Below are 17,181 nucleotides of genomic sequence, written 5' to 3' on the forward strand. Positions count from 1 at the left end.
ACTATGACTGTGATGTACCTTGCTCTCGGGTAGGGATGAAGAGAAAACGTTTACCCTTTTCCACTGAACAGGGACAACAACTGAGAACAAGTATGAAATAAAAATAAAATACAAATACAGTAATTATACAATAAAATGTTTTATGAGGTGAAACCACTGAGATAATCCTTCCATGACAAAGAGACCTGGTTTTGTATTACTATTAAGCACAGATTTTAATTAAACAACATTTTTAATTCTTCACATGAATCAGCTATTCATAATGTCAAAAAAACCACCAAGTAAAATTTGGCCTTATCGTTAGACAACTACTCAAAGAAAAAAAAAGAAAAAGTGATACTGTCAGCTAAAATTTAACTACCTAGTTAATTTCTGTCAACATTTTGCCCTAATAGAATTATTGACCTTCACTGAAGAGCTTAAATACATCAAGCACAAATCATTAAGTATCAGTCTATTCTTTTTCAAAGAGAACACTACTGAATCTGACATTTCACAAGGTCATTATTCAAAAGCATAAAAGGATAAAGGATGTTACAGCTTGTAAAGTCACTAATGTTGCTTTTATTAACCCCTATACAACTAAAATTAATAAGGTCAAGACAGTTCAGAATTTTCTTACCAGCATCAACATTTCTCAGAATTGTGAAAATGTAAAAAAAAGGAAGGCACTTCAGAGATAACTGCCGTCTACCACATATATTGCCTCTGCAAAGACACAAATTAGAACATTCCTCTCAAGGCCCAAAACCACCTAGAAGGCAGTAATTGTTAGGGTCATGTGTTACAACCTGCCCATGTAACACTCTAGACAGTCCCCAATCTGTTGAGAGTGGATCCAATTCCTAGGTCCTATGTGCTTCTAAGCCAACTTGTTCTGGTAGGGTTGAGACACTGTTTCTTGTTCTGGGTCTATAGGGCACTTCCCGAGGCTCAGACCACTCATTTTACACCATTCCTTGAGATGAAGTGTACTACAGCCCATTCACCCTAATCCCTGAAACAAACCAGTGCCTTAGACATCCCTATTTACTTACATACACTCTACTGAATCTGTGGGTGCTCTGGGCTTCCAGTTTAACTCCTTTAAACTGGCACAACTTAGAAAAAGCAAGGAACATAGACTTAGCAAAGGAAATTTCTTAACTACAGTCTCATTACTCTTAAAGCAACTAAAGTCATGAGTAGGGTGAACAGATAGCAAGTGTAAAAAATTGGGATAGGGTGGTGGGTAACAAGCACCTATATAAAAAAAATCCAAGTATTGGGTCTATCCCTACAAAATCGGGATATCTGGTCATCCTAGTCCTCAGACACTAGTCTGATCTAACACTTTCTTCGAGTTCAAGGTCTGCCAACATTTCAGGCTGGGAAGAGCCCCTCAGCCCCCTTCTCTCCTCTTTGCCCTGGTTACATGTGACAATGTTCACCTACCTGCACAGAGCAGCACCTACTCTTGATTACATCTTCTCTTGTGCCATGTGCAACACTTGTCCCTTCACCTTTACAGGCTTCTGTGTAGAAAACCTATTGTTGCATGGGGGCAACACAGCAGCCAAGACACAATAAAAGTCATTGCCCCCAAATTGCTATATTGATTGCTCCTCCAAATAGGTATCAAACACCTTTCCCATACACAGGATCTGTCTGGAATGCATTATAATCTGCTTCCCTCAGGCAGATTTTGAACTGTTCAACACAGAATACAAAAATGGAGTAAATTATTAGATGCATAATATACCACTGTCACACCATTTACATGCCCTCCTGGAGACATGAACAGTCTAGGTAAGAGCATGTAAGGAATCAACAGGACCAATACTCTTTGGCTCCCTTACACAGATTCAAAATACTATCCAAGGTCTATAAAGAGGTAGCAAAAAAGTATTTCTGAGAGTCACAAACTACCACAAAAACTCCAGTTACTGACAATTAATCTAGCTATCTCCATTAAGTATTTCTCCACTCCTGGGAAACCATCCAATCTGTAACAATCCCAGAAAGATGAACAAACACTCTCCAGAAGAAGCTCCATATTTTACTTCAAATGCTGAGTAATGTTGAATGAAGGCACAAATGGACTTCCATATGTCAGCTTAACAGATTTAAAAGAATACTACATTCATGAAGGCTGCTGACTTACAAGAATGGGCTATCAGGGTACTTGCTATATTTTAAACGCATCTTGCTACAATAGCACTGACTGGTGTCAAACCCATTTGGACTTCTTAAAGAAAGAGGAAATTGCTTTCTCTTCATTTGTCAAATTCCACAAACTCTTGGGAGTACAAAAAGTCCTGTATCCTTGAATCCGTTAATATTTATTATACACACAAAGACTAGCTTCTCTCAGTAAGTAATGAGGTTTTATGGAGAAGACAGGGACATCGCTAGACTGCAAAATAAGGAATTTAGCTAACACTGTGGGGGGGGAAATAGGGTGCAGATGAAATAGCACTCACTCCTTTCTCTGTTACTCATAGAGTTAAATATCTATCCCCAAATCTCATTCATTACAGGTGTATTATAGGAAGTGAAAGGAGGCAACCGAAGCCCTAGCAGTACTATATTCATCATTTAGTTTAGAGTTCAGCATAGGAAAATTTACCTAAACTAGGCTTTTAAAAACACATTTTTACTTTAAGTATCAACAATATTTTATATAGTTTAAATATTCTGTTATTTCCTTTTTGCTCAATTAGTTTTCAGATCTAATATGCTCAGTTTATAAGCAAAAAGATCACTTGTAACAAAGTTACAGCAAGTGTAATCATGTTGTCAGTTATATATGTACAGATTATGGCTTCAGCAACATCTATGCAAACAAATTGCATTCAGTGTGTCTTGCCAGGTGTAACTGATTGGCCCTGCAGTTGGAAATTAGTAAACAATTATGTTGATGGAGCACAAAAGGAATAGCAACCAACTCATTCAGTGAACTGCATTAGCTTTGCAGGTCTAACAGGAAAAAAAAATAGCACAAAGTTGGTGTTCTCAGTGAAATCAACAGATATGACTCAGAGCACATTTGATCAGCATTAAGATTCCAAAAGCAGCACTTTTCATAACAGATACACACTTTAAGAAACATATGATGAACAAATAGAGGAACATAAGCTACCAAATTGACTTTAGTCTTAGTAAAAGTTAGTCCTGATTTTTTTTTCCCCAAAAGACAGAAAATATCAGACAAGGAATTGGACACTAAATCCATGTGGTCAAGTATGTGTCTTTCTGGTAGCCAGCCTGCCAATTTTTGAAAGAACTTCCTGTACCTCACTTTACAACATCTGTATCAAGCCAAATGCCAAGATTTACTGTGAGACGTGAATATAGGTCTTAATAACAATTCTGGCATTTCTTCTGAAACAGAAGGGTTCAGGAATATTCCCAAGAAAAATGTGCTATTGTATATAATTATTAAACAACAATTCAGTGAGGCCCAGGAGGAATACATGCACTCCCCTTTTTAGAGAATATACTTTTACATCCAACCTCTATTTGGACTGACAGAGGGAGAAACAGATGTATTTATCCAAAAGTCTGTTTTGGACCCATTGCAAGAGAAGACATCTTTGAATGAGGTGAATATAGAAATTTGCCTAAGGAATACATTCTAAATTGGAGGACACTTGGGAATCTGTTGACCAAGTAACTATTACTGATTTAACACAGAACCAAGGACTGAAGTAGCATGAAAACTCTGGGCTCTTTAAATTGACAGAAACAATAAACAGGGCAGACTGTCATCACAGATGAATGAGAGTCACTAATAAATTTCTGTCAGAAGGGTAAAGAGGCCATCAAAACTAAGAACATGCAGTCAGATAAATAGAGACCTCAGAACTGAAAATGATGCATTTCCATAGACAATCTGAGGTATTAAACCACAGTGAGAGTTACTATAGGTATCTAAGTAGACCTCAAGGAATTTTCAGTGCCACTAGTTCAGACACTTGAGATGTGACATGTTAAAGCACATGTACCTGAAAAAGGCATTCAAAAAGAACAGGAAGTTAAAAACTGATGGGGTTCTCTTTTTTTTAATTTTTAATTTTCATAATCCAAGTTATTACAACTATATAGGTGAGAAAATGAGGTTTGTAGAAAATGTGACTTAAAAACTAGAAGAGTTTTTTTAACTCTGACCTGTTGGATGCTACCACATGGAAAACATTAATGATGATTTTCTCTCAAACATTTATCTATGTTTGTTAATTTAAAGATTTCCTTTGGATAACAGGAAAAAACTGCACCTCCTCACACTTACTGCACTGTAACGTATAAGTCTGTTAAAAAGACCCTACTGTTTCACTACTCAAATGAATAATCTTATTGACTACAGTGGGACTATTCAGGACTACGGTTGCAAGACTAGGCCAAATTGTTTACCTCCGATTATTCTTGGTTCTGTTTCAAATAAATAAATGAAGAAAAATATGTCACAAACTTAAACAACCTCTTACCCCCTCCCAAGACAGGCAACTGCTGTGGGGGACTGAAAACCTGAAGGAGGTCAAGCCTTTCATATCTAGGTTTCTGATTCAAGTCCAGACTATGTCAATAGTGACAGTTTCCACCTGGCAACTTTTATGAATATTATGACTTGCCCTCTTCTTTAACAGCATCAATGGTCAGGAAGACACAGAAATAGGTTACAATTTAACTGACTAACCTCTTCCGCAATTTGATTCTTTTTTGCTGAAATTATTCATTCACATGCTAGCCTCTTCAATATATGCTATTTATATTATTTATTACATAAGAAAAAACAGAATAACGTAGTGCATGTGGTAATGAGAACACACATGAAATTAACCAAAAGAAATTGTTCATGTATTTTAAACTTGTTGGATTTAATTTAGGTTCACATAAAATTGATAAAAAACTTTTTTTTTCAGACGTGTGGCTTTTATTGGCTGGACATATCTGGCTATACATCTTTAAACATCTACCGAATAAGAAAATGTACTACGTAGATTTTTCAAGTTGCATAAGTATAACTATAGAACAATTGTAAAACTCATTTCTATTTTTGTTTCAACAAGTTTGTTCGTTGCATATTTCTTTACAACCCAGCCATGCTCCAATGCTGAATAAAATTAGCCAGTCATAACAATACTTTACACGTTTCACAATGCTCAATTTTATTTAGATAGAAAATAAAATCTGCATTCACTAATTCGTGTGGAGTCACTATCAAATCTCTTGATATATGATTTAGCCTCAGTTCTTATAAATACAGTAACATACACCTCAAGACAATTTAGTGTATTAGAAAAAAGTTTCTCTCTATAGAAAGTGTACTGAGATCAGCCTCCAGAAATAATTTAGGTGGATTATGTTCAAACAAAGAACGTTAGAAGAATTAAGGAAGGGGCCGATATGTAGTCTTTAAGCAGGAAATACTGAGCTCCATGATAAATTTGCACGTGTTGCTGGTTTTGCAGAATTAAGCCTGTTGCAAAGATATTAACTTGTTTTCCTTCCAAAGCCCTGATTCAGAAAACAGTTCAAGTATTTAGTGTAACTGCTGGCATGCAAATATCCACATTAACTTCAATGGGACTCCTTAAATACTGAAAGGCCAGACATATCAAAGTACCTTGTAGAAGTGGGGTTCTAAGAAAAATAAATACATTTTATATCAGTAATAAAAATTTTGAGTGAAACTTCCCTTTTTCATCTGCCAATATTCATTTGCTTCATGTGTTGCAGTCACTCACTTAACACAGGAATCTGCCACCCATTTTTCCAGAAGTGCTACAAAATTCAACCTCCAATAGACAGAAATGCCCTGAAAGCTAATATTATTGCTGGTCCAGAACAAAAATGTCCTCCATTATTTATAAAAGTGAATTGTGGTTTGCAGGTCCACCGACAGACCAGGCAATGGAGCCCTAAAGTGACTGCCATCATTAATAGCTACTATACTAAGTAGAGCTGCAACAAGGCCCCTGTAATGTTCATGATTCAGACAGAACTTCTACAACTTACATAAAAGGGTATCGTACTTTTCTGGAGACTAAAAAGACCTTTACTTTTAGATTCTTTAAGTCATATTTTCAGGTCTTCTTTGGAAGAGTATATCCTTCTGCAAAAAGGACGGAAGGATGATAAACGTCAGTAATTAAATTAGAGTAAGGTGCCTGTAAATTGCTCTATAAAGAACACACTGAATGCTTTTTTCCAATATTAAATCTAATATATACCTCAAACTCCAGAGACAGACTGATGGCGCGCTGATTGGACATTATCTCATATGACAGAAATGTCTACTTTGCGGATTTCTGCCATTTGTGGCCAGCCACCTGTGGAGCTGCACCACTATACAATAGATAAGCGGAACTTAAGACCTATGACTTGAACTGGGCATCTTTTATTCCCAGCTGAAACTAGGGCAATTCAAGAGTGCAAACTACAGTTTGTAGCATTTTTGCCTATCTACACTAGGGATTTGGAAAGTGCATGTACCCTAGTGGCTGATCATAGTAGCCAGACAAAATCACTAGTGCAAATATGGCATAACATTTAACCAAGTGGCATTCAGACATCCTGTAATTACACAGAATAAGTTGAGGGCCCTCAAATCATTTGGATCACATCATCCATTCTCACATCTCCTGCAGAGGGATGCAAGAAGTAAAAAATATGTTAAATCTGATGGGAGGAAGGGGAGTTAATTTAAACTGATCATCTTCTCTCTCACAAACACTTCGGAAGCCTCTCTGTGACAACTGTGTTGTTAGTTCTTCTGCAAGACTGCTTTCTGAGGGAAAAGAGATGCAAGTGCTTATTCTATGTACATTATCTCCAGCCAACCTTTAGGTGTTTATGTTGACCTTCCTCTCCTACTAGAAATGTGGTTTGTAGCAGACATGCTGCAATGGGGGACTAGAGAAGCACTAAAGAATAGGCTGTTTTCGATTGCATTCACTAGACGCTACGTACATAAGAACCATTAAAACCAGATGTAAAGTCATACCAATACACTACTCAAAGCCCATTTTAACTAGTCCCAAACAGATTCCCATCAGAAATATCTGGGAAAATGGCCACCTGTCCAGTGTATCCTGAAGTTAATCAAATTCAAACTCTGCTGGATCAATGAAGGATATGTGTCATTACCAAAAAAATCTCTTCTTGTTTCAGTCTGCTAGTTAAGCTTCAGTGGGTTCATCAATCTCAATGTAGCTTTATCACATGAGGAGAAAAGAGGTCATTCAGAGATCCAGTCAGGTCAATTTGAGCCCTATTCTTCACCCAGAATAAAACAAGTTGCCAGAGCAGTTGCCACAGCACAAGTACCCCCAGCAGAAACCAACACTTAAGTGGCCTGTCGCATGCTGCACACAGTGCAATATCCAGTTGCACACTGCAGAAGTACAGTCTAAGTGTCAAATGCAAGGATAGTCATGATAAAGTATTCATCCAAACAGAAAAACAAAACTTCCTGTGCTAAATGGACATGAGCAATCACTGGTAACAGAGTATTCAAAAGCTTTCTAGACTGGGCCACACTACTTGAAACAATGGGAGAAGACTGCCATTTCTTTTCCATGTTCCCTTCAATCCCATGTAACAAACAAATTTCACTTCCCCTGATAATACCTTTCTACTTCCTGTGAAGAGCCATTCTTGCATTAGAGTTTACATACTACAGAAAATGTATACATCTTTATACTTCTCCTCCTTCAAATCTCACACCATGACACATACGCAATCCAAATGTGTGATACAAGACCAAAATGTGCAATACCTGTGTTTTGTCACATAACATGGTATAATGGCCAGATAATGGTCTTTTTAACTATAAAACTTGTGTTGAAGGAAGTTCTCTACCTGAATGAACTAAACCAGTTTAAAAAAGTAGGACTAAACAAATTCCATTACCTGCAATCATAATGATCTCCTAAATTATTGACAGGGTTTGCAACCTGGACCCTTAGATCCCAAGCACAGACCTCTACCATTTCGTCAAAAGGAGTAAGGTATCTTCTGCGGACCAGCTACTAGAAGCGGACTTAGCACCCACTTTGCCAGTAGTTTACATAACTGTTTCCTGGACAGCAATAGAAAGTTGTAGATCAGAACTTTGGTGACTATTCCCTTCATCTGGAAGGAGTGTGTGGCAGATAGCGGTTAGGACACACCCATTTTTGAGCACCTATTCTGTGATGCACCATGGCCAGGGCATAAGACTTGGGTACAGCATATTGGTGACCTATGTTCTATTTGCAGGTCAGGTCTTCTAGTTTGACTCTGTGCAAACTTTTCAGTTAATTTAACAGTAAGATAGAGGGCAACAATATGCCTATCTTCTAAGGTAGAACTTGAAGCTTTTTCAATAAGGGCCCTGAAGCATCACAGAAATACAAACACTCAGAGGTCAAGAAAGTCTCAAATACAGGTTATTGGTTTGTTTGAAGATACCTACACATTAACTGTGAACTATGAGCACAGTCCTGGAGCCTTAAAATTTTACCTATCCCCAGGACAGAAATGTCTTCACAGGGGCCCAATAAATTCACCTAATCAAGTAAATGAAATAAACATGCTTAGCTAGGTTTTCACATCTTTAAGCAGACAGAGAAAAGTCAATTCTGTGAAGCTCCAAGAACTCAACCTACATGTAGTCCTCAACATGCTGTGGAAAGACAATTCTTTGTTTCACCAGACATAGCACCTCCTGTCACAACATTTTTCCCAGATCTGGACCTTAGCGTCCAAAATATGGGTGTTAGCATGAAAACCTCCAAGCTTAGTTACCAGCTTGGACCTGATAACGCTGCCACCAGCCAAGGATTTATACAGTGCCTAGCTCACTGTGGTCTCCCCAAAACCTTCCCTGGGTGACCCCAAGACTCAGATTCCTTGAGTCTCACAACAAAGGGGAACAAACCATTTCCCTTCCCCCTCCTCCCCTCCAGGTGTTCCCTCCCTGGGTTCCTGGAGAGATATACAGAAGCAAGCTCCGTGAATCTAAACAGAGGGACTCCACCCCCCGCTGTTTCCAGTCTTGGAAACACAAGTACTGAGATAGCTAATCTCTTTTCCCCCCTCATCCAGAGAGGGTATGCAAAGTCAGGCTTAGTAAATCTAACACAAAGAGATTTTCCCCCTGACTTCGTCCTCCCACCAATTCCCTGGTGAGCTGCAGATTCAATTCCCTGGAGTCCTCACTAAAGAAAAACTCCAACAGGTCTTAAAAAGAAAGCTTTATAAAAAGAAAGAAAAAGACATTAAAAATAGTCGCTGTATAAGGTGAAAATATACAGGGTCAATTGCTTAAGAAAAAAAGTGAATAAACAGCCTTATCCAAAAAGAATACAATTCAAAACACCCCAGCAACTATACACATGTAAATACAAAAAAATATATATATATATAAACCTATTGTCTGATTATCTTTGTACTTACAACTTGGAAACAGAAGATTAGAAAGGCAGGAGATAGAAAAATCACTCTCAGAGCCGAGAGGGTACAGACACAAGACAAAGAACAAAGAACTCACACCCAAAACTTCCCTCCACCCAGATTTGAAAAAGTCTTGTTTCCTGATTGGTCCTCTGGTCAGGTGTTTCAGGTTACTGGTGTTACCCCTTTACAGGTAAAAGAACATTAACCCTTAGCTATCTGTTTATGACACTTCCCCCTCTGGCAGTGGCAGGAAATCAGCTCCACTCTGGTCAGTGTTTGTCTCTCACTCTTGCCCTTGTGCTTATTTGGCTGTATTTTCAGGGGAGGCCTCGGGGTCGGCCAAAGGGTGATCCTCCACCAAACAAAAAGGGAAGTCTCACAAACACAAAACAAAGGGGGCTACCTTTTCCTGCCCCCTTACTGGGGTACATTGTTGTCCTGTTGTTTGCCATTGGGTGTCAGTCCTTCCCCTAGCAGACACTCAGTTTTGGCCATTTCCCCTATACGAAGGGGTGCAGAAGAAGCAGCTTATTTCTCTGCTGCCACTAGCCTGGCAGCAGCTTGTCTCTCTCTCTCTTCCACCCTTTCTCTCACAAGAGGAGAGTTTTTAAAAGGTTTCAGGCAGCCATTAATTGGATTCAGGTGTCCCTAATTGACCTTAGGTAACTCCTTCTCAGCTTGTAGGAAAAAAAGGGCCTTTAACATTCTAGGGCTAACATATCTGCCTTCCAGTACCCACGTGCATCCCCTTCCGATTCCATACTTTTGACCCTCTGATCTTCACATCCATCATTGTTTTTTCTGTTGTCTCCCGTAATTATTTGAGTCCCAAGCTCAATGGATCCTCTCCAGAGACTGGCGGAGGGTCCTTTAGCCATGGGTGCGTTAGCACCCACCCACCTCCCCAGAACCCAATAACACCCACTTGCAACCATCTAGCCTGACATTGTCACAATACAGATTCTCAACATACAGTGGCTGAACTGTTAACAAGAGATTTGTTGATGTCAGCATAGAATTAGCAATATTTATGGTCTTCTACATCTTGTTTCCATACTCATGTAAATATTCAAATACATGATGCAATAATGTTTTTCCAAGTAACTCAGATAATTTACCCCACTTCTCCAGAGAGAAGCTGAATACGTTTCAATCTCAACATGTGTCACATAAAGGAAACCCTATCAGCAGCATTTAGAGAAAGTTATGGCCTCAGACTTTTCACTAGAAAAAAAATCTTATAATAAAATGTATATATAATTTATCCCTTTGGAACAAAATGCCAAAATTCCTTAAAGAGAACAAAGCATGACAGCAGAGTGAAACATTGTGAATTTCTGTCATTTTTGCCAAAACTTTCAGTAAAAAAAAAAAAAAAAAAGTGTTAACATTCTGAAAAAATAATTTTTGAACAAAAAGCTGCGATTTTTTGTTTTAAAATTTCTTTAAATTTTCTTTAAAACAATAAAAAATGCTCAAATTCAAATAGAAATGTTTCATTTAGGGTCTAACAAAATGTTTCAGAAAACCCCCAAAAGATGTTTCCGACTGTGGCTTGCTGAAAATTTAGAAAGAATTAATTATTTAGTTGACCTGAAATAAAATTTTGTTTCATTTTTTCAGAATTGCCAGTGAACAGAAAAATCCATTATTCACACAACTCCACAGGGGTGTGCAATTCTTCATATCAATAGCTCACATCAGACTAACACAATTCACATGCTAGTTTAACTTGATAGATGAAGGATGAGGTAAACTAGGTAAAAAGTGTCATTACAGCTACTGGCCAGAAACACACAGATGTTGGCCAATGACATCTTTAGCACAGATTGATTACCTAAATTTATTTAATAAAAGATGACTATTCAGAAAAAGATATCCTATACACAGCTGCCTACAAAATCAACCAAGGCATGAGTACAATGGTTGTAATAAAACCCTTTCTACATGAGGGACCAGTTGCATACTGTTATTTCTATCATGCACGACTACATCCAAAGTGTTAGATGCCAAATTTGTCTCTTAAATCTTGTGAAATATAACTTGCACTCCAAAAAATTCTTTATGTTACTACACTTCTCCTGAGCTAGGCCCTACAAATCTATTTTATGTAGTTTCTGTAGAACTGTGTAATAAGTGTATGGTAACCATATTATACCTACTCAGAAGTGAAGTTTAAAATCAGCAGAATATTATTCAAAAAGAGTAAGCTACAAGGCAAAACAATGTTTTCAAATTGTAAGTTCTGTTTAGCTTTTACCATAAGCCTAACACAAATGTAAATAAAACCATCTGCAGACATTACTAAAGGCTTTGTGGAATAGAGTTGGCTGGGAATTTTCCAACTAAATTATTTTCTTCAGAAAACACCAGGTCGCTGAAACTAAAATGGGAACTTCCCGGTTTCAATTAAGTTTACATTGGAAGAGATTTATGCCAGCATAGCCAATAGTCTGGTGGTTAGGGCACTCATTTGGGATACGGGAAACTGAGATTCAAGTCCCTGGTCTGAATCAGACTAGCAGGGATTTGAAACTTGGTCTTGAACATCCCAGGTGAGATTATTCTGCATTGAACTGTTTGCCTCCTTCCCCCGCCCTGCCCTCTTCTTCCACAAAATAATTCAGAAGGTCTCAGCTTTATTCTGATATGGAACAGAAAAATATTTGAAATCTCAATTTCTGCTTAGTGGAAAACTGTTTTCCACCCAGCTCTAGTGGGGAGAAAATATAAACAGCAACTCACAAAAATTAATAAAAAACTGGCTCATTTTCTAAAGTTCAAACTACACTGTGTACTAACCTTTTATGATCAGGAGAGCATTATGAAGATTCATTCACACTTATTATTTAATATGCCATTAATATAATAACTGTTTGTTCACAAACCAAAGCTGTTTGCACAAATTTTAGCACCCTGTTATGAACAGGGGAATATAACAACTGTACAACTCTGCGCCTTATTTTGAATTGAAAATACAACACCTTTTTTATCCTGACTGTAGCACTTCTACTATTTTAAATTTACTTTAGCGTTTGTTTTTAATAATCTATTTTAAGCATTGCCAAACTGCCTCACTTACATTATAATGTATTTCTTACTTTCTCTCCAGTAATTTGTTTCATTGTATTCTAGGATTTGCCATAACTAGTTTTTATCACACACTACAGGAAAAATGCACTAACAATTGCATAGGTAAAGTAACATGTAGCTGAAATTCAATTTTTATATAAAGGACGAATCCTCAAGTCTTCACTCATACATGACTCAAGCAAAGCTCTTAATGAAGTAAATGGGAGATGTGTCTGATCAAGGACCAACTAACAAGTCAACAGAGACTTTAGTTAAACCTTCAAAAGTACCTCAGTCCCATATAAGCCGAAATCCTAATGGACTTCCAATGGGAGTTAGGGCCTAAGTCACAAAGGCAATTTTGCAAATTTTACCCGTTGTGATTTGGCCTATAATTAAGGCTGATTTACATTACACTCAAATTGCTTAAAGTTTAATATTAAGCCAAGTTGTTCATCTATTAAAATGTGGACATTTGTCAAACATTACCAGCACTGTTAAAGTATGCTTACCACTGACATCTTGTACTATTATCTGTAAGATTTAAAAAGGTGCGGTCTTGTCTAAAACCATGCAGCAACTACTACTGAGTTGTTAAAATGGTGAGCTCTGTTACCTGATCTCACTGAGTTCCACAGAATGCGTTTTGAATTGTCCATGCTTCCGGGAAAAATCCATCTTACTTAGATTGTCAGATGTAAGAAAATAATAGCTCATCAGCCAAGCCTAAAGAGGACCAATTTCATATCAACAAAAGCAGTGGGAGGATCTCTTACAAAAACTCCAACAGTCATTACGGTAAAGCACATGAACACTTAAAGTCCAAGTATTTGATCCTGAAAATGGGTTTCTCAGATGCAACTGCAAATAATTTTTCAGTCGCTATTATCAAGACATTGAGGCAAGCACTTGGAAGGTTAAAAGTACAGTAACAATCCTAAAGAAAGGAAAGAATATGATGGTCAAGGTCACCATGCAACTTCCGCAAACCCTGAGGAGCCTGTTCAGCCACTGAAGATTAAATATGGAGCAAATACCTTAGTTCTAGACTTCCACAGAAAAAAAGGATAATACATAAAGCACTTTGGCTCTCTGAAAGAAAGAAGTGTGTTCAGGTCACTCCAATCTCCAACAGGAACATGGCATCTTATAAAAAACAATACTGGTAAAGGGATGGAGACACAGAATAAAGTTAAAAACTTGAGAATTCTATCATTCTCTTTCACCATAAGATTCCACAAGTAGAACAGCCTCTAGAGAAATACCTTTCCACAAGGCACATTAAGTACAAATCCCTTTATGATTTGTTAATGCCATCTTACGTTCGCATGAAGAACTTATTTTAAAAGACAGACTTCTTCCCTTTTATCACCATCATACCTAATGTGATGAAAATGTCTCAGAAAATAAAAATATACTTTTTCTAGCTAATAAAAACAAAATATTAAAATAAAAATAGCTTAAGAAGAAATTTTAAAGGAAAAAATATGGAAAATATCATTTAGCCAGAAACCAATGATTCTGAGATCCAATGACAAACGGAAAAAGAGCAGGGACGTGGAAGACATGAGACTAAACACTTATTTCATAAACTAAAACCTGTCACACTGACATGAGAGCCTCCTTTTCGGAATAACTGAGTTCTGAGGTTTGAAAACTGCAAGGTACATAACATAGCACATGCTGCATTTATAAGAATCTGGATAAAGTTTTGTGAGAATAAAAGAATTTGCACTGTAAAAAACGGCCCATTCAGAAATTGTCCATGTTGTGCTAGTTATAATGACAACGACATTTTCTCCTCACTACTATCAGAACTTGACTAATGAACATGCTTTCCACTGCTAATACTGTCATCTCGTTATTTCCTATTATCAACAGGAAAATCTGTATTACCATTAGAGCTGGAGTAACCAGTCTTTGCTTTTTCATTTTTCCACCTAGGATACTTATCTGTGTCTGGAATTATCCATCAGACAATGACTAACTCTCCTAGAAAAATAGTTGCTAGTCTAAAAAAATTAGAAAAAGAGCCTTAACTTCAATTAACTTGTACACTGAAGTCTGTAATACAGTTTTAATTCCGTAATACTTAATTTCACCTGCACAATTATATTCATGTATTGATTAACTCACTTCGCACCTTTTCAACTCTTCAATTACTGGAAAAACATTGTCTTTTGTCAGGGTTAAATCCGACCAATTCTTCACAAACTATGTATCTTTTGCATTTCATCAAGTCCCTGGAAAACCCTAGAAGTTTGTATTAGTCATTAGTTATTATATATTTGATTCTGTTGCTTCATAGAGTTAATATTGATTATTGTAACTATAATTAACTACATTCCTATTACAGTTTCAAGTTAATATCAATTTTTTCCCTGCTAATGAACAATGGCCATCTCATAATCAGTACTTAGTGTTCAACTACATTAGTGTTCGAAAGGAAAACTTACTGTTAAAAATACTCTGTTGTATGATGAAACAGTAAAACAAACTTCCTCTACCCATATTTCACAGCTTTTAAGGATTAAGAGAATTTTTAAAAACAACAATAAAAACAAGTCCTAACCAACAAAACAACAACGTTTATGGCTACAAACTTTCTTCATTTCTTCATTCAGGAAGTTTGTCCTGAATTTGGTGATTAATAAATAATATTTTGCACGTATTTAGTGCCTTTCACCAAATTATCTCACAGAACTTTACAAAACACATGCTGTCCAGTTCTACAGGTATAATGCCATGTTTCCTTTGTCCTGGTGTATCTATACATACGTATCAATATATACACAGATGCACACCTACACACAGTCTAGAACTGGAGATTTCACATGTAGGAGAACTTTGTTTTGAGGTAACATAGGATTTGGGGTCAAGAGATCTTGATACTATATTAGGCTCTGCCACAGAGCTTGTGTGTTACCGCAGAAAGCTAATAGAACTGTGTTTTCCTATCTGGAAAATATGGGTATAATACCTACTTCAAAAGGGAATTGAGGAGTTTAGTTTAATTATGGTAAGGCACTTTGAGAGCTGCATTGTTATTATATAGTTGTATTCTATTCTATGTAGGGATTGTCTACATATGGAATTATTCTGGAATAACTATTTGACTTTGACAGTGGATTACGTTAAGCAAGTACAGGGTATTTTATTCTGTAGGAAGTGCCCACACATGGGGACAAGGTGGGTGTGACAGTAACTTTTATTGGACACACACATTTATTCAGAAATAGCTACTGTACTTTAAATTCTCACACTAGCTTAATCCAAATAAACTTTCTTGTGAACACTAGCATTTAGATGTTTCAAAAAAGACAGTTATCTTTTCCGTAACTGGTGTTCTTCGAGATGTATTGCTCGTATCTATTCCACAGTAGGTGTGCATGCTCGCCACGTGCATCAGTGCCAGAAGCTTTTCCCCTACCAGAACCCATAGGGGGAAGTGCCCCAGCGACTCCTGGAGTGGCACCTCCATAGTGCAGTATAAGGGGACCGCACGTTCCCCCCACCCTCAATTCCTTCTTGCCAGACAACTCCAACAGAGGGGAAGGAGGGCAGGATATGGAATAGACATGAGCAACACATCTCGAAGAACACCAGTTACGGAAAAGGTAATTGTCTTTTCTTCTTCGATTGATTGCTCTTGTGCTTTCCACAATACGTGATTCCAAGCTATATCTGTTGAACATGGGTAGGAGTTCACAAGTTCTCGGACGGAGTACAGCCCTGCCGAACCCGGTATCGTCCCTGGTTTGGGAGACGATCACATAGTGCGAGATGAACGTGTGAACTGAAGACCATGTGGTGGCCCTGCAAATGTCCTGGACAGGGATGTGAGCCAAGAAGGCAGCTGACGAAGCCTGTGCCTGAGTCGAATGCGCCTTCACAATCGGTGGCAGGCAAATACCCACCAGAGCAGAACAGGTGCATGAAGTGATCCAGTTGGAGAGGCACTGAGTGCAGATGAACCGACCCCTCATGCGCTCAGCCAAGGTGACAAACAGTTGCGAGGACTTCCTGAATGGCTTAGGCCGTTAGAGGTAGAATGCCAGAGCGCTCCGCACGTCGAGTGTGGAGGCGGCGCTCCTCACTAGATGCCTGCAGTTTGGGGCAGAGGACCAGAGACCACATTCGGGAGGAACACAGAATATGGGCGGAGCTGGACCTTGTCCTTATGAAACACTGTGCATGGGGGCTCATAGGTCAGGGCCCTGAGCTCTGAGACCCTCCTGTACAACGTGAATGCAACCAGGAAGGCCACCCTCCACAAGAGATGGGACCAAGGGCATGCTCAAATGAGGGCTCCCCAAAAGACTCCAGCCTCCGTGAACCTTTCAGGATAGGGGCTGGCTGGCCCTGCCGTTCCCTATGGGTGACCGACTCGATTACCAGGGGGTTGGGCGCCGGGTGGGCATATAGGTACTCGTGTCCCTTGGCAGGTACAAAGTACTTACATTCCGCTCTCTTACAGATGGGGGCCAACGAGGCTGGTGTTTGCCACAAGGCATTGACATTTTTGCCACCCTTTCATGGAGAGGCAAAAAACTACGCTGCCCAGTGCCGAAGAGGACAGCACATTGAACAGGGACTCCAAGGATTCCTCCATCTCTCCTGCTTGGAAGTGGAGGTTTGACGTCACCCTTTTTAAAAGCTCCTGGTGTCCTTAAAGTCCTCCTGTGGGAC

The 17,181-nt window shown here is 38.4% G+C and overlaps 1 protein-coding gene across 12 annotated transcripts in view; it reads right to left on the reverse strand.

The window, feature by feature from the left end:
- Window positions 1-17,181, reverse strand: part of DIAPH2 (diaphanous related formin 2) — an 867,723-nt gene that overhangs the window by 615,290 nt on the left and 235,252 nt on the right. The gene's annotated exons all lie outside the window — the stretch shown is intronic.

Source organism: Gopherus evgoodei, chromosome 9 (genome assembly GCF_007399415.2).
Source record: "Gopherus evgoodei ecotype Sinaloan lineage chromosome 9, rGopEvg1_v1.p, whole genome shotgun sequence".
Taxonomy (NCBI): Eukaryota; Metazoa; Chordata; order Testudines; family Testudinidae; genus Gopherus; species Gopherus evgoodei.